Source organism: Rhamphochromis longiceps, linkage group LG5 (assembly GCF_057381845.1).
Source record: "Rhamphochromis longiceps isolate RC_006_pf linkage group LG5, R_longiceps_female_GT1.1, whole genome shotgun sequence".
In the NCBI taxonomy this organism is placed as follows: Eukaryota; Metazoa; Chordata; class Actinopteri; order Cichliformes; family Cichlidae; genus Rhamphochromis; species Rhamphochromis longiceps.
This window is the reverse complement of record NC_140561.1, coordinates 1,933,954-1,956,982: the sequence shown is the minus strand read 5'-3', so window position 1 is coordinate 1,956,982 and position 23,029 is coordinate 1,933,954. Positions and strand designations below refer to the sequence as shown.

The following is a 23,029-nucleotide window of genomic DNA, read 5'->3' as shown; positions in this document are numbered from 1 at the left end:
TTTGACCCCACAGAGTCGAGCTTTTCAGTTCATCAACTGCATTTCGATGTCCTCTGTGTCCAGCCAGTTAATGCGAGACAAATCCAGCTGACAAACCTTTCTGGTTTGATCAGAAAAGAAAACATTGGTCCAAACACCTGAAAGTCCCAAAAACACATTGTGAATTCTGTCTCGAGTCTACGGATGTATCCGTGGTGCTGATGCTGCGCTGAGCCGACAGCTCCTGAAGCATTTGAAGTGTCGGAATGTGGAAATTTCAACATCGCTTGAAAAGACTGCCAGCTAGCAACGTCCCTCTGACCGGTAGGCTAAGTGATTTTAGCCAATTACAAGTTGAATCTGGTAGTTGGGGTTGTTAGCTGAGATACCATCATTAGGAAGCGGCACAACTAATGTGTCTATGCGAGCTAATTTGCGAAGTGCACTTGTAACCCAACTTACGAATTATTATTAATGACCGAACTCTCACTAGCCAGTATCAGAAGATCTAGGATCGGCAGGAGCCCAAAGTATAAACACCAATAAGGAGAGACCACACCACAATAGACTGTTCACAAATTTGTTATATTTGACACACAGCAGCTGCAACAAATGTAATGAAAGCAATAAAATAAAATACAAAATATTTCCCCCAAAATAACAAACTAAATAAAAGTGCGCGCATACAGCTTTCTCTGAGTCAAATGTATGAGTGAATAATGTCTGGCAACTGATGGATCGTTGGGGCCCGTTCAGTTTGTTTAATGTTTGTCCTACCACACTCCGATGGAGGAAGAAAGTTCGTAGTCCTGCAGGTATCTGAAGCTTCAATGGGAACGAAACTTTGGCTTCATAAAACCTCGGCAAATCCTATTCAATTTTGGATTGGCTCACCATCCAGTTAACTGGAACTGTGGAATCGCTGCTCCTCAATGAGGGCTTGCTTCAGATTGGGTCCGTCTGCAAAAAACACCTTCTCAGATTAATTCACTGCGTGTCGTGCCCAGGGCTGGACTGGGACAAAAAATTAGAGTTATTTTCACGCATCGACCAGCATCTGGCCAATCCACCACCTTTCATTGTTTATACTGTTACAAAAATAAAAAATAAAATAAAATAAAATAAAACAAAAAATCACCATCGGCCCACTGGGCAAATACCCGATGGCCAGTCCAGCTATGGTGGTGCCATCAGTTAACCCTTCGCGTGCCAGCTGTGCCCAGGGTTGACGACTCCTGATTTAGAATCATCAGTTAATCTAACTGTGTGTCTTTGGACACTGGGACCTGGAGAGAACCCACACAGATCAGGGTTTAGCTTAGTAATTAGCACAGGCTAATCACTGCTCAATTGTGCTGCCCAGGGGAAATCTATATCTAAAAGGTATAAATAAAGATTCTAATAGATATAATTCAGATATAAATTAGCATAATTTCAGGGAGTGGTTGCTGTTGCAGGTGTGTACTAAGGTAGGACTCTGTAGAGTCAGCTAGTGATAGCCAAAAGCTATACATATGCATCTTGATGCATTCTCAATCATCCAGGTAAGTAAATCTCCAAAAGTTGATTCTGTTCATCTGGACGTAGCGTTTTGTGGGAGAAACGTTTCATCACTCTGACTGCAGGTTTCAATCTTACAAACAGGACATCTGCACAATGACTGAAACCAGCCCACTGAAGGAACAATGGGCTGTGAGGTCAGTTCCTTCATCATGATTATGCAAATTCTCATGGCCATTGATCAATAACCACTGATCAAAGGCCATGAGTCCCATTCACAGAGAGTTGTGGAATGGCTGCAATCACAGCATTGTAAGATGGTGACAGATGTACCCTTAGGCCCTTTCCTCGATTCAGAGATGGTCTTTCCCTTTTCACGTAAATGGCCTCCTTGACTCCGCCCTCAAACCAGCGTTCCTCCCTGTCCAGGATGTTACATCCTCATCCTTGAAAGAGTGTCCACTGGCCTGTAGGTGTGAATAGACTGCAGAGTCCTGGCCTGACGAGGTGGCTCTTCTGTGTTGTGCCATCCTCTTAGCCAGAGGTTGTTTGGTTTCCCCCATGTATAAATCATGCCAATCCTCCTGCACTTAACAGCGTACACCATGTTACTCTGTTTGTGTATGTTTACGGTACACGTCAGCTTTTAGATGTCCCCCATTACTGATGGAAATCTCACAGTCTGAGAAGGCTAACCTGCCACTTTTCATATCCTCCCTGGTGAATTTGAAGTCAGCTGAGACTGAAGAAAACACTTGGATGAGTGGTGAAACGTTTCTCCCACTGAAGACGCTACATCCAGATGAACAGAATCAACTTTTGGAGCTATACATTTGCACTGTATGTTCTGGTCTTCCAGGCATTTTGGTGTTGCTGAACTGGCCATTGAATTCATTCATTTTAAGAATGTACCAGATTGTTGATTTGGCTACTCCTAATGATTATCTCTCTGATAGGTCTACTTTATTTAGTGTTTTAATTAAACCTCCCTCACTTCAACTGCTACTGACCCTGTGGTAGCTGGAATAGGCTCCTGCTCCCAGTGCTTATCTCTTCATATTCAAAACTGTAGTGAAAGTTTAAAAAAATAAAAATTGAACACTTGGAGTCAGCTTCAATATTACATCTGCTTCATTTGTTGCGAATTACAGTTAGCTGGACATGAAACTGCTCGTCAGTCAATTCTCTCATTCATTTCTGCAGGGCTATCTGTACAAATGGCTTTTATTTCTAAAGAGTTGGTGCAGTTTTGTAAAATTTCTTGAATTAAAGTTGGAGTCTGTGCTTCAATCACATATTGATTGTTTGATTTCAAAACTTTACTGAGATTCTGTACAGAGATACAAAGTTGCAGTTAAAGTTACAGAAAATTGGACCAGAATTGTCCAATAAATGATGGCTCTAACTGTACATACTGATGATATGATATATGATGTAGTCATATTGGTGTATCTCTCTTTGTTGGGGAAGTTTTTGCCATTGTATTCTTTTACTGCACATTGTACTTGTGCTCCATTTCCTTACTGCTCGTGTCCTAGATCAGGCTGTAACAACCTTCAACATCAAAAGAGCCATTTTAGCTCCTCCTACCAAACAGTGAGACACAAAGAGAAAAAACCCATGTGACAAGGGGGATATGGGCAGATGCCAGATGTAATTGGGAGAGGATTAATTACTACACATAGCATATGAATTAGTTACGGTTAACCCTAACTGTAAATTACGTCTGTGGTTGCTGACTTCTGCCCTGGACCTTAGCGGAGGTTTGATTTCAGTTAAATTCTATCATGTGCTTGGCTGATTTTTGCATGTTAGCTACAGATGGACTAACGGTTTTAGATTCAACACAACAAAAAAATGCTCAGTTAGGCAGAATTGATGGTTTGTAATTCAGCTGCAGCGTCATCATTAAAAACAGGTCGGCACTAATGCAGTACACATGTGTTATAGTGTCAGTTACAGAATCATCTGTTATGGACATATAATAATTATAAAGAGTGTGTTAATCAACTGTGGGCTGTGTTTCACAGTTGTTGTTTATCTAACAAGGCCTTGGATGTGAAAAACCATGCAAAACACTTTTCTATCCAAATGTCCTTCACAGTGTTTTCCTCCCCCTTTCCTATCTGGCTGTCTGTCTGGTATGTTGGCTAATCAACAGAGAAATGCAGCCTCCCTGACCAGGCCTTAAGTCCTGCTGCTGTTTTCTTTTATGTCTGCCTGTGCTGTTTACCACTGTGATGTCACACACGTTTTTTCAGCAAACACTTTTCACTTCACCTGCAGAACTGTCCAGATGGATGGCAGGTTGCATGTGTGTGTGTTCCCATGCCATCTGCTCATAATCCCCCCAGCACACACACACACACACACACACACACACACACACACACACACACACACACACACACACACACACACACACACACACACACACAGAGTCATGCAATAGTAACAAGCAGGACAGACATGGATAGCCAGTCATCTGCTTCAGCTACGACAGCTTGCAGCAGGTTTATTTTGTGTTTAGTTCCACATCAGGATCCATCTTTAAACGGCTCAAACTGAACATGTCTGATAACAGACTACTGTTACCTGGGGATCTTTTGTGATCTAAGAACCACACCCATCTGTTTCCAGCTGAGAATCTGCAACGTATAAACAGTGTCTGTCTTGTTCTTCTATTAACTGGCCAAAAATAGAGGATTATCTCCAGATGTACATGAAATGTAACAGCTCTACATCCTGAGCAGCTACATGTGCCTTCTGAATTTGCACTCATAAAATGTCTTTTTTGCACAGGACTAAGACTTCCTAGACTTGCCATTTGAATTTTTAAAAACTGCAGCTTTCTGTGTCCTTAATCCCAGCTAGATTTGATGCCTTGTGGATCATATACAGAACCGGTTAAACATTTTAGAACATCCCAATTTTACCAGTTATTTATTGCAATTCAAGTCGTTTAAGTCCAATGAATAGCTTGAAATGGTACAAAGGGAAGTGAAGAACTGTCAGAGGTTAAAAAAAAAGAAAAAAGGTAACGTTACCCAAACTAAAAAATCATGTAAATTTCCAAATTATTTAAAAGAAATAGAGCTTTCAGGGAACACAACATAGGTTAATAATTTAAAGCTGTTCTGCACTAATGGAGGTTGATCAAGCCTTAAAAGCTGGTGCTACTAATTACTATAGGTGTTCCAACTTTACTGGATTACTTACAGCCCCCGCTGTCTGCATAAAAGCAGTGTTGGAACACACTGTGGTACCACACCCTCGTGAGCAAGAGTTGAAACAGTATTGTGTGCAGAAAGTAGTGTATTGCTACAAAAATGGGGAGAAAAAAGCGATTAACAAAAGAAGAGAGAAAGACCATCATAACACTTAAAAATGTAGGTCAAGCTGCAGGTTTGAGAGGATGAGCTACAGCAAGATAGCCCTCGCTAAGCCATGAAACACCGCCATTGGACTACTGAAGACTGGAAGAAGGTATTATGGACTGATATAAGCAAGATTTGAAATCTTTGGTTCATCATGCAGGATCTCTGTTGAGTAGGTGAAAGGATGGTTCCACAATGTGTGGCATTAACTGTCAAGCGTGGAGGAGGAAGTGTGATGGTCCGGGCCTGTTTGCTGGATCCAGGGTTGGTGACTTGTACATAGTGAGAGGCACCCTGAACCAAAACCACAGCATTCTGGAACATCATGCTTAGTTGGTCAGGGGTTCATCCTACAGCAAGATAATGACCCAAAACATAAGTCCAATCTATGCCAGAACTACCTCAGGAAAAAAGAACAAGATGGTGAGCTTGAAAACACGGCGTGTTCAGCAGTGTCTCCAGACTTAAACCCCATCGAGCTGGTTTGGGATGAACTGGACAGAAGAGCAAAGCGGCCTACAAGGTCCACATTTATGGGAACATCTGCAACAGATATGGGAGAATATTTGATTTCTATTGTAGAAAGAATGCCACGTGTGTGTTCAGCTGTTATATCTGCCAAAGGTGCCTACATCGATGAGTCAAAAGTTTAGAATACATTTTGGTCTATAAACTGATTCAATGATTTCTTTTTTAACTCCACTTGCTTATTTTCACTATGCTTTCACTTCAGAGTGCAATTAGACAGTAAACTGCATAATTTTCAATAAAAAAAAACTTGACAAATTGGGGTGTTTAAAAACCTTTGACTGGTAGTGTAAGTAGTGTAAGTCTATCGTATCCAGAGGTAATTTTGGTCAATAAGTAGTGAGAAAGAGGCAAATTCCCTTTCTTTTGCATTATTTTGAATTGAACGATTCAAACTATTGCTGTTGCAATTTACATAACATGTTAGAATCAATCAATAAAATCCAGTACAGTAGATTTTAAAGTATAGCAATATTTGTTCCTTTCTAGTGACATTATATGTCCTCGTTGCGGACATATAATGTCAGTGTTTTCTGACTGATATACTTGGGCCTTTCAAAGTACGTGTGCGTGTGTTGTATTCTGAGGGAAAAAACTCAGATATTTTCAAGATAGTAGAGAGAAAGGATAAGATTCTGTTTGAATGAGCCATGTGGCAAACATGGGGATTGCTACATTACATTACATGCTACAAACATACTCATGTATATATCTTTCTACGTAGCACTTTTAATTCTTATTCTTACTTTTATTTTTTCATGTCTATTTAAGCGCAATTTATGACAGTATGTTTGCACTGAAGCACCGCAGCAATTTCCTAATGTTGTAAACCTGCTCAACATTTGGCAATAAAACCTTTTCTGATTCTGATTCTGATTTACCACAGGGTCCACTGTTGCCTTCATCCTCCACATCTTCTCGTCTCCTCTCTCAGCTCTTGAAAGAAGAAACACAAGGTACTCATGTTCCTTCTTCCTGATGTTGCTATCACTACATATAGCTACATCTGCCACTATGGCTGTCTTCCTCTGCTTGTCCAACACTACTATGTCTGTTTGGTTAGCCATCACTAGTTGTCCATCTATATTAAATTGCATTGAAATCAATTTTATTTAAATGGTAAATGGCCTGTATTTGTATAGTGCTTTACTAGTCCCTAAGGACCCCAAAGCACTTTACATATCCAGTCATCCATCCATTCACACACACATTCACACACTGGTGATGGCAGCTACATTGTAGCCACAGCCACCCTGGGGCGCACTGACAGAGGCGAGGCTGCCGGACACTGGCGCCACCGGGCCCTCTGACCACCACCAGTAGGCAACGGGTGAAGTGTCTTGCCCAAGGACACAACGACCGAGACTGTCCGAGCCGGGGCTCGAACCGGCAACCTTCCGATTACAAGATGACCTGCCATCTCTTGAGCCACGATTTAATACATTCTGTTTTCATGGATGCCTGGATGTTAAACTTAATTGTTACACCTGGTAAAGCAGCAACGCTGATCCTTTCATTAAAGATGAAAACATTTAGAGAGTTCTTAACTCTCAGTGATGCCGCAGTGATCATTTGACTTTGGGACCTGAAGCGGACAGAGTTTTGGACCCAGATTACTCCGTCAGGCTCCTGACTACGGTAGCTGTAATGCTCCAACAATCGATCAAGAGGTGCGGCTCCGATAAGCTTCCTAGCTTATCGAAGTCATACTAAAACATGTTTTGACAGATTTTTGAGCACTGTATACCACATCAAATCGGTTTGAGGTCAGTAAGCCCAACCAGAATTCATACATAAGCCGCGCGGATTATAAGGCACACTTATTAAAGGATTTTAAGTGCACCTTTTGGTGTGGAAAATACGGTTATTGTTTTGCCGTTAGTCAAGATGTTGGGTGTGGAAGAATACAAAATGTTTTTATTTAAAATCACTCTAACCTTGACAAGGCCAGAGATTTTTTTTTTTAAGAAAAGCAATAAAAAGGAAGGAATATCATTCCGGTTATCTGGAGGTCACATTTGTGAATGTAGCTCCAATAAAGAGCAACATTTTAATCAAATGTTTAGTACATTGACACTTTCATTAGTCTGTAATCATAGAGAATGTTTACCTGTTGCTTCAGTCAGCAGTAGGATCTATATTGGAGTTTCCAGAGAAAGGGACGGCACAATAGTGATAATTTTATTAATTATATATAACTATTAATTCATTCAGCTGAGTACAGTAAGGCTCAAAAGCAGTCTCATGTTTCTACACTTCAAAAAAACACATTTCTTTTTAAAATAACAAAATCATTTGTCAGCTGTTGGATTGTGAGGTGTTTTGAGCTCTGTCAAGTGTCACAGATAAAATGTACTTCACTTACTCAAGTCAAAATCTCCACTGAAGTTTTTGTGCAAAATATCCCACTTCAGTTTCACAGGAAGATATATGCAGAAGAGACATTATTCTGACGTCTTACTCTTTAAGATAAATATTAAAATATATATATAAAGAACATTGCCTGGTAACAAAAAAAAATCACATTTACTTGTACAGTGGATTTCTGTGGTTGGATAAACAACTACAACTCTTTTCCCCCCTAGACAGCAGATGCAGCACAGACAAAAGTTGTGGTTTGGTTTGATTTATTTGCTCAAATTATTTAATTTTAGTTGATAAAGCTGTAATTTAGGCCTGTGGATTACTAACTTAGATTTAAGTTATATGATTTATAGAAAGTGTGCAATAGTTACTTAAACTAATTTAGGCAGGTGCATAAATTTGGGCACCGTTGTCGTTTTATTGATTTGAATACCTTTAGCACTAATTATTGGAACATAAAATTTGTTTGGTAAGCTCATTGACACTTGACACAGGTAAATCCAGTCATGAGAAAGGGTATTTAGGGTGACCAATTACAAGTTTTTCTCCTCTTTGCATCTTCTCTCGAGAGTGGCTACGTGGGAGCCTCAAAACAACTCTCAAATGACCTGAAAACAAAGATTGTTCAACATCATGGTTTAGGGGAAGTATACAAAAAGCTATCTCAGCGATTTCAGCTGTCAGTTTCCACTGTGAGGAACATAGTGAAGGAATGGAAGACCACAGGCACAGTTCTAGTTAAGGCCGGAAGTGACAGGTCAAGAAAAATCTTAGGTAAGCAGAGGCTTAGTTATTTGGGCATAACAAGAGGTGGTATGCATGACGGAAACAGAACACAGCATTCCAAGAGAAACACTTGCTACCCACAGTAAACTGTGGTGGCAGTTCCATCGTGCTGTGGGGCTGTGTGGCCAGTGCAGGTACTGGGAATCTTGTTAAAGTTGAGGGTCGAATGGATTCCAGTCAGTATCAGCAGATTCTCAAGAATCAATGACAAAGTTGAAGTTGCGCCAGGGCTGGATATTTCAAAATGACAACGACCCTAAACACTGTTCAAAATCAGGCAGAGGATCAAGTACAACGTTCTGGAATGACCATCTCAGTCCCCAGACCTGAATATTATTGAAAATCTACAGTGTGACTTAAAGCGGGCTGTCCATGCTCGGAAACCATCAAACCTGACTGAACTGGAGATGTTTTGTAAAGACGAAAGGTCCAAACTACCTTCAACCAGAATCCAGACTCTCAGCTATGAGAAGTGTTTGGAGGCGTTATTTCTGCAAAAGGAGGATCTACTAAATACTGATGTAATTTTTCTGTTGGGGTGCCCATATTTAGTTTAGGTAACTATTGCACACTTTCTGTAAATGCTATAAACTTCATTTCACTTCTCAAATATCATTGTGTTTGTCTGCTATATGATATATTTAAACGAAATTGCTGATCCAAACAACCAATGATTTATGATGGAAAATCATGAAAATTACCAAGGATGCACAAACTTTTGCATACCACTGTATTATGCTTTAGTTGTTTTAATTTTCATCTTTCCAGTGAAACAACAAACAATGCCAGTGTCAGTGGCAGTCGCAGTAGGACTGGTTGAAAGGTCTATACTGGAATTCTTTGATGCCTTCTCTTCTTGGTGACTTCCTGCTTGAGTGAATGCTGACGCATCTGGCTGCTGCTACTCAATGGTACATTTTCGATTATTTGGATTCAGATTTGAATCAACAGGGACATTCACACACACTCAGGACCAGATCAATCTCTGCCAGGGATTGATTTGTAATGATTGTCCTCAACATCTGCTACTCCAGCTAAATGTGCTCTGACATCTTATTCCCAGTGAGCTGCACTAGCTTAACTGTTTGGGCTATTTTAGCCTACCTGTTTGTCGCTCCGACCGGCTGTTTTTTTTTTCCTCCACATTGTCTAAGATGTGGGCCAAGATGTTTTTGAGCTGGTCGGCACTATTCTGGATTCTCCTGACACTCGTCCACCATCCTACGGCTGGACTGTTCCGCTATACTGCCGCTGAGCTCCTGCGCCTTCACGACCAGCTGTCGCTCCCATCGCCGGCAGAGCTCCACTACCGCCTAGACATCATTTTCCAGCCTCACTGGAGATATATCCATCGTGGGTCCCGCAGGATTTTCCTCAACTCCAGTGGAATCAAATCATTTTGGCCTGCTACTCGCCGCCCTCGCAGGAACTCTGATCGGGCTGTCAACCACCGATCTCTAGCCCACCTCACCAGAGCACCCACTATGATTAGCAAAAAAGGAAATACTCCACTCAACTTCGGTCTTCTAAACATCCGCTCACTGACAAGTAAGGGACCTCTCATCCAAGACCTCCTATCTGACTGTATGTTTGACGTTTTCTGTTTAACTGAAACCTGGCAACAACCTGATGACTTTTCTCATCTAAATGAATCTAGTCCTCCGGGGTTTGTTTACTTTTCTAAACCTCACTGCTCAGGTTGTGGGGGTGGTCTCGCGGTCATTTTTCGCCAGCACTTGAAAGTCCTGCCAGTAAATGTTGATACCTTTAGTTCCCTACAGTGCCTGTGAGCTGACTGGACCTATTCCCACCATCATACACAGCAAATCCAGCATGTCCAAATTAACACTGTCGGATTTGATTTCAACACTATTAAAGTGTCTATATGGGTCCACACCAGAGAGTGTTAATTTAACTCTTTTTGGAGAGTTGGTACGTTAACTCTGATTTAGTGTTAAACACCAAATCTGTCTGGAGTTAATAATTTAACACTTGGTGTTAAGAGTTTATATATTAACTCTCAAAGAGTATTTTAGTTTAACTACGTAAGAGTTATCTTCTAATTCATTCTAAAAAGCGGGAATTTTACTGTTCTGAACTTCTAGAAATTTCTTTTGGAAATAAACATTTACTAAAAAGACGCAATGGTTTTTGAAAAACATTTATTCTGAACTGTGCAGCACAATTTCAAAACATTTTCTGAAAGATGTAACAGTGTACATGTTCTCACTTTCATTAGAATTTTGTTTATCAAAAGGTCTGACATAGGTGAGCTGGTAAATGCAAATAACAGCATTCTCATCACTTATTTCTTCAATACAATATGCATGTCCTTCATTCATCCCTTTGTGGAACTTCAACGCACTTCTGCTCTCCCCCATATTCCATCTTCACAAGCATATCCTGTGCGGAGATTGAATAAAAATTAGTTGACACTAATTAATGGTACAAATAATCCAGTAAACAATTGCAGCACAGAAAAAAAAAGGAATCCTCTTTGAGCCATTACTTGTGTAAAGTATTTTCCCAAAAGACAAAGACACAGGCAACAGGTAATACTGAACTAAATGTAAAACCTCAACCTTTTTAATTTTTACCTAAACCGTGTGCACAAAACTCTGGAGGGATCTATGCTAACGTAGAACCCAGTCAGGACGCCTGCTACTGCTGTTCGTCTACTACTGCTCGTTTTTTTTTATGGGCGATCGTTTTCAGGCTTCAAGTAGCACCATTATACCAACATTTCACATTCTAGACATTGTTTTAGGTGTATTTGACCAAAAGTTTGACTGAAAATTCACATGCAAGCTTTTTTCAAGGCTGTGGTATTTGCCTGCAAACAATACCTTTCAGCTAGCTAAAACAGAATATTATGCTATCACCGAGCAACATGGCTAATGCCTTTCACACAGCTTTGTCTCAACTCCAAAGAGCCACAGAAGTAAAAGCTAATAACAATAATTGAAACAATCTTTGAAAAAATGACTTACCAAGCATGGCAAACAACTCAAATATGTAGAGCAAAATGTTCTGAAACGGCTTCACTTCAGCTTCGATTGGAGCCGTGCTGGGGGCGGAGTCTGTGAATTTACTCTGTTGGTGTCATAGCCCCTCTAGGAGTTCAGAGTTAAGAGGTCAAGAGTTAATGTTTCCATTGTAACACCTCCAGATTTGACAGAGAAACACTCATTTTTAACACTCGATTTTAACTACTATCATTTTACATTAAAAGAGTTACATTAAAAGAATGTGACTCTACTTAGAGTAAAATTAACTCTACTTTTGCAAGAAGACTATTAACACCAAAACATTTAACACTTTTGAATTTGCTGTGTAGCTACTGTATACCGCCCCCTCAAACCTAACCCTGTCTTCCTCAGTGACTTTGCTAATCTACTAGCCCATCTTTCATCTCTCTCCCCAAATGTGATCTTGGTGGGAGATTTCAACATTCATATGGATAATAATGACCTTCTGCTCACCAGAGACTTTTCCTCCTGTCTCGAGGGCTTTGGATTTAAACAATTTATTGACTTTCCCACTCACTCCAAAGGACATACCTTGGACTTGATCTGCTGTTCTGGTCTTACTCCCTCAAATCTTTCTGCTGCTGAAATTCCCATAACTGACCATTTCCTTTCATTTAACTTCACTCTCAGCTGCTCTTCTGTCAACCCGTCTCATCTCGTTCCGCGACATCAAGAACATTGATTGGACAATATTCAGAATCCAGACTTCTATTCTACTCCTGATAATTTGTTGTTATATTATAATAATTGTTTACTCAATGTCCTTGATTCACTGGCTCCTGTAAAAACTCACTCCGTTTCCTTCGCTCGCACTGCTCCTTGGTTTACCTCTGACCTCCGAGCATTGAATGCCAAAGCTCAGCAGCTTGAGTGTAAATATAAGAAATCTGGTTTAATCATTGATGTAGAAATCTACAAATACCACGTACTTCAGTATAAAGACTCCATCAACAAGGCCAAACAAAGTTTCTACTCAGGTATTATCAGTTCTTATGAGGGCAACGCAAGGATTTTGTTTTCGGTTCTCAACAAACTAATTCAACCCCCAACGCTTTACCACCACACTTCTCTTCTTCTGAAACCTGTAACTCCTTGATGCTTCTTCTGGACTACAAAAATCAATAACATCCACCAGCAACTCTCACTAGCTACTTGGGGTGGCTGTAGCTCAGGTGGCAGAGCAGGTCAGCCATGAATAAGAAGGTCGGTGGTTCGATCCCAGGCTGCCTCCTGGCTGCATGCCAAATATCCTTGGGCAAGATACTAACCCCATGTTTGCCTACTGGTGGTGGTCAGAGGGCCCGGTGGCGCCAGTGTCCGGCAGCCTCGCCTCTGTCAGTGCGCCCCACGGCAATGACAATGTAGCTTGCCATTGCCAGTGTGTGAATGAGTGAATGTAGTGTAAAGCGCTTTGGGGTCCTTAGGGACTGAGTAAAGCGCTTTACAAAATGCAGGCCATTTACCATTTAACTCTGTTGAAATGTTGTGTCTACGCCCTCTCCAGAACCGTTTCTCTATTTTGAGCCGTTTTCCACTTTTCATCTTCCTGATTTATCTGATATTTTTGAGTTTATATGCAAATCAAAGCCTGCCACATGTCATCTTGACCCTATGCCTACAGGGCTTGTGAAATCCTGCCTCTCTTCCTTACTCCCACTCATCTTTGCTATCTTCCACTCTTCACTCACCATTGGTATCGTTCCCTCCTTATTCAAGATTGCTTCAGTCTCTCCCATACTGAAAAAACCTTCTTTAGATCCTAACAACTTTAACAACCTCCGTCCGATTTCTAATCTACCCTTCATCTCTAAAATACTCAAAAAAGTAGTTGCAGTTCAACTTCATTCACACCTGGTTAATAATAACATCTACAACAGATTTCAATCTGGTTTTCGTTCATGTCACAGTACAGAAACTGCTTTACTTAAAGTCACTAACGATCTTCTAATCGGAGCTGACTCTGGTCTACTCAGCATTCTCGTCCTTTTGGATCTGAGCTCAGCCTTCGACACCATCTCTCACTCTGTCCTTCTAAGCAGACTTTCCTCTCTCGGCATCTCTGACACACCGCTAGCCTGGATTCAATCATATCTCCTTGACTGCTCCCAGTTTATTCAACTGAAATCAATCCACTTACGTCTTTTCCCGGTCACTTCTGGTGTACCCCAAGGTTCAGTCTTAGGCCCTCTTCTCTTCAGAATATACATCTTCCCTCTAGGTTCCATTTTCCGCAAATTTGATCTACTCTTTTTGCTGATGACACCCAGTTATATCTCTCCTGCAGACCTGATTCCTTCCTCCCACCTTCTTCCCTCACAGAATATCTATCCAAATTAAAATCCTGGTTTAGCTCTAATTTTCTAAAGCTCAATGAGAATAAAACTGAAATCTCCTTATTGGCACCAAATCCAACCTTTTGAAGGCAAATCATTTCTCACTCACTATCAACTCCACAGCTTTCACTTCTCCTTAAGGTTAAGAGCCTCGGTGTTATCTAGACAGTTCACTTTCCTATAAATCTCACATCAATAATCTCACCCGTTCTGCCTGTTTCCATCTACGTAACATTAACAGATTGCTTCCTTCTCTTTCCACCCAGTCTACGTCCATTCTTGTCCACAGTCTTGTTACCTCCCGTATTGACTACTGCAATTCTCTTTTGCATGGTCTCCCCCAAAAATCCCTCCATAAGCTTCAGCTGGTTCAGAACTCTGCTAGCACATCACCCCTGTTCTTCAGGAACTTCACTGGCTCGCAGTGAAATTACAGATAATATACTAACTTCTTCTGCTCACCTTCATAACCTCGCACCTCCTTACCTATCTGACCTGTTAAGCACTACCTTTTCTGCCCACTCACTTCGACCTTCTTCTATCCAGCTTGCTGTACCTTCCTTCCGCCTCACCACCATGGGAAGCAGAGCTTTCAGCTGCTCTGCTCCCAGGCTGTGGCATTCTCTGCCCCCAAATATAAGAAACATTGGTTCTCTCCCCCAGTTTAAATCTCAACTCAAAACCCATCTGTTCAAATCTGCATATTCACTGTGAACACACTGTTTGTTAATTTTATCTTGTGCTTTTGTTTTATTGTTCTTCATTGTGTCATTGTTCTATTATGTGTTTTATCCTATTGTACAGTGTCCTTGAAAGGTGCTTTATAAATAAAGTTATTTATTATTATTTGTATTATTATTATTATTTGTATTTTTCTCAAGAGCACCATGTTTGAGACGGGATGTGCTTGATACAGTGCAGCCCTGGCATATAGTCACACATATATGATATATACAGTGGGGCAAAAAAGTATTTAGTCAGCCACCGATTGTGCAAGTTCCCCCACTTAAAATGATGACAGAGGTCAGTAATTTGCACCAGAGGTACACTTCAACTGTGAGAGACAGAATGTGAAAAAAAAATCCATGAATTCACATGGTAGGATTTGTAAAGAATTTATTCGTAAATCAGGGTGGAAAATAAGTATTTGGTCACCTCAAACAAGGAAAATCTCTGGCTCTCACAGACCTGTAACGTCTTCTGTAAGAAGCTTTTCTGTCCCCCACTCGTTACCTGTATGAATGGCACCTGTTTGAACTCATCATCTGTATAAAAGACACCTGTCCACAGCCTCAAACAGTCAGACTCCAAACTCCGCCATGGCCAAGACCAAAGAGCTTTCGAAGGACACCAGGAAAAGTATGGTAGACCTGCACCAGACTGGGAAGAGTGAATCTACAATAGGCAAGCAGCTTGGTGTGAAAAACTGTGGGAGCAATCATCAGAAAATGGAAGACATACAAGACCACTGATAATCTCCCTCGATCTGGGGCTCCACGCAAGATCTCATCCCTTGGGGTCAAAATGATCATGAGAACGGTGAGCAAAGATCCCAGAACCACACGGGGGGACCTGGTGAATGACCTGCAGAGAGCTGGGACCAAAGTAACAAAGGTCACCATCAGTAACACACTACAACGGCAGGGAATCAAATCCCACAGTGCCAGACGTGTTCCGCTGCTGAAGCCAGTGCATGTCCAGGCCCGTCTGAAGTTTCCCAGAGAGCACATGGATGATACAGCAGAGGATTGGGAGAATGTCATGTGGTCAGATGAAACCAAAGTAGAACTTTTTGGTATAAACTCAACTCGTCGTGTTTGGAGGAAGAAGAATACTGAGTTGCATCCCAAGAACACCATACCTACTGTGAAGCATGGGGGTGGAAACATCATGCTATGGGGCTGTTTTTCTGCCAAGGGGACAGGACGACTGATCCGTGTTAAGGACAGAATGAATGGGGCCATGTATCGTGAGATTTTGAGCCAAAACCTCCTTCCATCAGTGAGAACTTTGAAGATGAAACGAGGCTGGGTCTTCCAACATGACAATGATCCAAAACACACCGCCCGGACAACAAAGGAGTGGCTCCGTAAGAAGCATTTGAAAGTCCTGGAGTGGTCTAGCCAGTCTCCAGACCTCAACCCCATAGAAAATCTGTGGCGGGAGTAGAAAGTCCGTGTTGCTCGGCGACAGCCCCAAAACATCACTGCTCTCGAGAAGATCTGCATGGAGGAATGGGCCAAAATACCAGCTACTGTGTGTGCAAACCTGGTAAAGACCTATAGTAAACGTTTGACCTCTGTTATTGCCAACAAAGGTTATGTTACAAAGTATTGAGTTGTATTTTTGTTATTGACCAAATACTTATTTTCCACCTTGATTTACGAATAAATTCTTTACAAATCCTACCATGTGGATTCATGGATTTTTTTTTTCACATTCTGTCTCTCACAGTTGAAGTGTACCTCTGGTGCAAATTACTGACCTCTGTCATCATTTTAGGTGGGGGAACTTGCACAATCGGTGGCTGACTAAATACTTTTTTGCCCCACTGTATGTTTGACTAATCCTTGTGATGAATTAGGCTGAAACTGATATGTTTGAATTCATTGTTTGGTTTTCACTGTTCCTCCTAAACAGTGGATTTCTAGAAAATACTTGTTGGGGGGGCCAGGTAGGGGCACAGATTTGGAGAAGGGTGGCAGATGTAATTGGCAGATAATGTAAAACAAAACAAATTCTACCAACCATTAACCATAATTCAATAACCCTATAAACCTAATAACCGAATGCGCTTTTAACTCTTATTAGAATGAGATTTTAACCACTACGGTTTTTAGATACTGTGTTGATAAAGTACAAGAGATACAATCAGTGCTCTGTCAGTGTTTATTCAGCATTCAAGGACAGCTATATTTGCATAGCATTTTTACTGACATGTAGTGCACATATGTTTTGGGAAAAACATTTTTGAATATTAAAATACAAACATTTTTAGCATACAATTGGCAAATTAGCCAATGCCAATGCAAAACTTTATCTGCCTATTAAAAAAAGACAACAACAACTTTCCTGATGTATGACCTTAACTAGAAGTCAGGGATGTCAGATTCTGGCTCTCATGGACCCCTATCCTGCACGTTTTAGATGTTACCTATACCAACATAGCCAGTTCAAATCAAATAATCCCCAAATGCCTATTTGTGCACGAGTCTGTAAACGATTCTTTAAATCAGCTGTGTTGAAGTATGGAAACATCTGAAACCGGGAGGACAGGAGCCTTGAGAACCAGAACTGCACATTCCTGCATTGAACATGGCACAGGGGTGATTTACACTCTATTCATAACATGGAGCTGGCAGATAGGAGAGTAATGAGAGAAATTAGCTAGACCGCACAGTGTAGTGTAAGTGCTGCCTCATGGTAAACTTTGGTAATATTGATGTATAAAGAACAACACTGGCTGATGATGAAGTACAGTCAGCTGGCATGGTGACACTGCCAGTATTAACCTGCAACCAAATCTGCAGCTCCACACAGCAATGTTACGACTTGGATTATATCCTATAACTCAGTAGTTCCCAAACTACCGTACGCGTACCCTCGGGGGTACGCAAGTGGCTGTAGGGGGTACGCGTGGGTTGGGGTTGGAGTGGGGATCAAAAGTTTTAAAAGCCGAAATTTGCGCTAATGCAGTTTTTTTTGCCTGTCAAATACATGACTATATACCACCCTCTGGTGTTCAGCAAAAAAATAGCTCTGACAAAATACATGGGCGTGATTTGCCCAAATGACTGACACCTAACAGTTGAAGTTGCCTCCAAGCATTCAGTGCAGCGCGAAAATGGACAAGTGGTTAACAAGAAAAAAAGGCTCTACCACAGAGACACCGGCCACAACAACCAATAAGCTCATATCTGAAGATGCATTTTCCAGTGACCGCACAGGTGATTGTTCAACAACAATGTGTTCGTCAGATTTGGATGCTAGCAGTGCTAGCAGGGATGTATCTGTGGTTACTAGCCAAGTGGCTAGCATAGCTGGAGCCAGCCATGTGGAAAGTGATGAAGTGTCTGATGCGGAGCGTCAAAGTGGGAGAAAGCATGACAGCACGGACTGTAACACAACCTCATCAAAGAAGCGCAAATATGATGACAATTATATTTCGCTGGGGTTTACGTGTATAAATATTGGTGGATTTCCCCGGCCACAGTGTGTTATTTGTGCAAAAGTATTGTCTCAGAACTCAATGAAACCTTCACTTTTGCGCAGACATTTAGAGACAAATCATCCCCATTTGAAAAATAAACCAAGGGAATATTTTGAGCGACAGCTAAAATCACTTTCAACAAGTAAAACCTGCATTCAGGTGCCAGATCTTATGAATAAAAACAGACTACAAGCATCTTACATGGTCAGTTACAGAGTGGCTAAAAACAACAAACCCCACACTATTGTGGAGGACCTCATTCTCCCTGCTGCTTTAGATATGGTAGGGACAATGTTGGGGGAAAAGGCAAAAAAGACGATACAGTCCATTCCATCATCAAACAATACTGTCTTACGGCGCATCAATGCAATGTCAGAAAATGTTTTACAGCAGCTACTTCTGCGCATACGCCACAGTGAATGTTATGCAATACAGCTAGATGAGTCCACGGATGTGGCTGGCCTGGCGCATCTTCTCGTATATGTGCGCTACATTCATGAAGGAACCATCAAGGAGGACATGCTGTTCTGTAAACCGCTGGAACAAAGGACAACTGCCGCAGATATTTTTCAAAAGCTGGACACATTCATGAACACACATGGACTCGTGTGGGACAGATGTGTTGGCATCTGTACTGATGGCGCACGGGCCATGACTGGGAGACACGGAGGTGTGGTTTCGCGTGTGCAAGCAGTCGCGCCAGATGCCTCCTGGGTACACTGCAGCATCCACCGAGAGGCTCTTGCTGCAAAGGGAATACCTGTCCGTTTGAAACATGTTTTGGACACGAGTGTAAAAATGGTTAACTTTGTGAAAGCCAGGCCGCTGAACTCCCGCTTATTTACTGCGTTGTGCAATGAGATGGGCAGCGAGCATGAGACATTATTACTCCACACAGAGGTTCGCTGGCTATCTAGAGGGAAAGTGCTGACCCGTTTCTTTGAGTTGAGGGATGAACTTAAAGTTTTCTTCAGTAACCATCCCTTTGAGCTGTCTGAACATTTGCATGATGAAGAGTACCTTACCTGCCTGGCTTATCTGTGTGATATATTTTCTCGTCTGAACGAGCTCAATCTCGGATTACAAGGCGTTTCTGCAACTATATTCAATGTTCAAGATAAAGTTGAGGCCATGATAAAGAAGTTAAACCTTTGGAAGAACTGCTTGGATACAAACAACACTGAAGTCTTTCCTGTGCTGCATGATTTTCTGTGCTCTAATGATCTCACACTATCTAAAAGTGTAAAGCGCGAATGTAACGTGCACCTTGAGGAGCTGGCGGTGCAGTTACGCCGATACTTCCCAGAGACGGACGGCTCAAATGATTGGATACGTCACCCGTTCACCGCCGTGCCTACTTCGTTATCACCGTCTGACCAGGAGAGCCTAATTGAAATCGCCACAGATGGATCTCTAAAAGTTGAACACGCTCAAAAGAACCTGGCGGATTTCTGGATAGGGCTGCGCACTGAACAGCCCGCGCTGGCTAAGCGCGCTGTCAAGACTCTGATGCCTTTCGCCACCACATACTTATGGGAAAAGGGATTTTCTGCTTTAACAAACATGAAAACAAAATACAGAGCAAGACTTTGTGTGGAAAACGATTTAAGACTCAGCCTTTCCCAAATTGAGCCAAACATTGAAGAGCTGTGTGCCTCTGCTCAAGCACATCCATCACATTAAATAAAGTTCTGTTTAATGAAAGTTCATGGCCTTTATGCTCTCGACAAAAAAGTGAATTCTAATAAATCCTTTGATACACTGCTAGTATTAAGTAGTAAAGTTTGTTATTAAAACTCTGTCATTACTAAAAAATATTGATAAATTCATTTGGTGGTGAGAAATAATCGACTGTGCAGTATTTATCTTTATGCATGCGATATTGCAATGTATTTATAGACACTAATTAAGAGTCGTTCGTAGTAGGGGGTATGCGGCTGAGGGTGACATGTCTCAAGGGGTACGTGGCTGGAAAAAGTTTGGGAAGCACTGCTATAACTCATAACTCTTATGTTAGCTCCCCTCAGTAGCCTACTGTCTGAAGTATTCGACGGTTGCACTAATTCTTTAAGTGTTATTTTTTCCTTGGTATTCAAATTTCACCGAAGTTTACTAAGCTCAACAAACTTAATATTACTTCCCGGGACATTTATTCTCTCCTCATTTTCTTTTGCCGAAAAATTGTTTTCTGCTGTGCCGTCTTTCGTGCTTGGCTCTCCTTCCTTTGCTAACGTGATGCTCATAGTGCACAAGCCAATGCTGCATTCACTTACACTCGGATATCTGAGCTTCACTGTGAAAACATAATCGTACATTTGATATTTGATTGAATTTTATTGTTTTAGCTTCGGGGTGGCACCTGGGGTGGCCAGTCTGGTTGGGAGGGTGGCGCTGGACACGCCACAGCTCCTAAGAATCACTGAAATATTGTCTTATTTTAACAGTGCTTATTTTAAACACTTACTTTTCTGTTTGCTAACTGTACTGTATATGGAGTGACATTATTACACATTATGTACATCAGTTCCACTTAAGGTAGCAGAGAAACAGGTTTTGCTATAAATGACTTGTGGGCAGTGCATTAAAAACAGATTCTGTGCTATAGTCCAGAGTGTGGCCTTAGTGTTAATTTCCAGCATGGAACATCTGAAGCCATCAGTTCTGAACATGTACTCCACATCTCTTCCATTACGTCCCAGCAGGAAATGGTCCCATTCGCCCCTCATCGTGGTTAATGGTGGCTGAGTGGCTCTCAGGCTGCTCATATAATGACCTGTAATGCACAACCTCACCTACTGAGTCATTTTCTTCCCCTCTCAATCCTAATGTATGTTTGAGAGTCTGTTCCAAATTTGTCATTCAGTCCAATGTCTAATGGCCAAAAAAATAAATAAAAAAATTAGGACAGGCAGATGGATGACACAAAGGTTGATGGAAGGCTGGTAATTTCTTGCTACAGATACCAAAACTTTCCTTCTCTTTATAGATGATGCTAAAAGAGGAAATCACATGTAAAGGAGGAAAATTTGTATTTATTTATTTGTATTCCTATATTCTCAGGAGGTGCTGCTGCCATGACCCAAACTGTGATATGTCATTTAATGAAGATTCCATTAATAGTCTTAGAAAAGTAAAATAGTACCAGCTGACCAGACATTGTCTATTCAGTTCAGTTCAATTCAGTTTTATTTATAAAATTAAATCACAACAATGGCCGCCTCAATGTGGTTTAAGGTAAAAACCCTGCAATAATACAAAAAAAGCAGAAAACCCCCCAACAATCATATGACCCCCCTTTGAGTATTACTACATGCTCTAATATGCTGGTCAGCATGCTGTAATAAATTATTATAGTCAACAGTAGGGATGGGTATCGTTTAGGTTTTATCCGATACCAGTACCAAACCGGTACTTTTGAAACGGTGCCGGTGCTTAAACGGTGCTCGAACCGGTGCTTAAAGAATGGAGAACACAAACTTTGTCCAAAAACCTCTCATGTTCAGCTGTTTTTTTTGTAAAAAGATAACAATGTTAGCCTTTTCTGCAGCTATAGGGCATACATGGCATCACTCTTGGCTGGAAGCAGTGCTTAATCAATGGAAAAAACACAAACTTTGTCCAAAAACCTCTCATGTTTAACTGTTTCCCACTTTTTCTTTGGTCATTTTAGCCTTTTTGGCCAGGGTGAAGGGAGTATCTGCCATCAAAGAAGAAGACAGCCGCATGTAGCTATGATGATGTTTGCTAGTTCACCTTACATGCATTAATATAATAACGTGGTTAGCCTACTCAACGTAAATTACACACGAACAACATTAAGCTACTCACGCAGAGAAGAACGGCTGCTGCTGCATCATCATCCTCATCATTTCTGCTACACTGGCAGGGCTAGGGGCCAGGACTCTCCTCTTCGGGTTTTTGGGGATGTTGCTAACTCCGGGTCCGATAACAGGCACCACACCCACAGTAGATGTGCTCGGTGTGAGGTCTCGCAGCAAGCTATCAAATACAGCGCATTTTTTGGCTTTTAAAAAAAACGCTATGCGTCGCCAGGTGTTTCATCAGATTCGAGGTGTTGCCTCCTTTGCACAGTATCACAGTATCAGCTTAAAGCACTTGTTGCAGGCTGCTGAGTTTGCATATTTTGCTGTGAAGTACAGCCAGACCTTGACCGCTTCGCCTTGGGCATTTTTAATCTGTAGCTCTGCTCTAAAAGAACGGACGTACCTGGACCCGCCTACTATCCTCAGAAACGTAAAGTGATTGGCTAGAATCTAAAGTGTATCACAGCTCAGGAAAAAAAAGCACCGAAATCAAGCACCGAAATGTGCGCTGCTTTTCGGTCTGGTTACTACCGTTTATGTCAGAACTGGTGCTATCATGGCACCGGATACCAGTACCCATCCCTAGTCAACAGTGTTCAACGCTGCACTGAGGTCTAGCAGGACAAGCACAGAGATGAGTCCACTGTCAGAGGCCATAAGAAGATCATTTGTAACCTTCACTAAAGTTGTTTCTGTGCTGTGATGAGCTCTAAAACCTGACTGAAACTCTTCAAATAAGCCATTCCTCTGCAGATGATCTGTTAGCTGTTTGACAACTACTCTTTCAAGGATGTTTGATATGAAAGGAAGGTTGGAGATTGGCCTATAATTAGCTAAGACTGCTGGGTCTAGAGATGCTTTTTGAGTAAAGGTTTAACTACAGCCAGCTTGAAGGCCTGTGGTACATAGCCGATCATTAGAGATAGGTTGATCACCTGATGAAGACCCTGGAGCGGTTGGTCCTGGCTCAGCTTCGGCGCCTAACAAGCTCATCACTGGACCCACTTCAGTTTGCCTACCAGCCTGGCATTGGAGCGGATGATGCCGTCATTCACCTCCTACATCGTTCCCTCGCTCACCTGGAGACCGCTGGAAGCAC

General features: G+C 41.6%; 1 protein-coding gene across 5 annotated transcripts in view; it reads left to right on the top strand.

The window, feature by feature from the left end:
* Window positions 1-23,029, top strand: part of fhit (fragile histidine triad diadenosine triphosphatase) — a 188,258-nt gene that overhangs the window by 24,596 nt on the left and 140,633 nt on the right. For 3 of the 5 annotated variants that reach the window (XM_085405462.1, XM_085405464.1, XM_085405463.1), the window contains exon 3: window positions 6,271-6,340. The exons of the other annotated variants lie outside the window; for them this stretch is intronic. The gene's annotated coding sequence lies outside the window, so the exon portion shown is untranslated. The remainder of the gene's footprint in view (window positions 1-6,270; window positions 6,341-23,029) is intronic. 5 annotated transcript variants of the gene reach the window in all.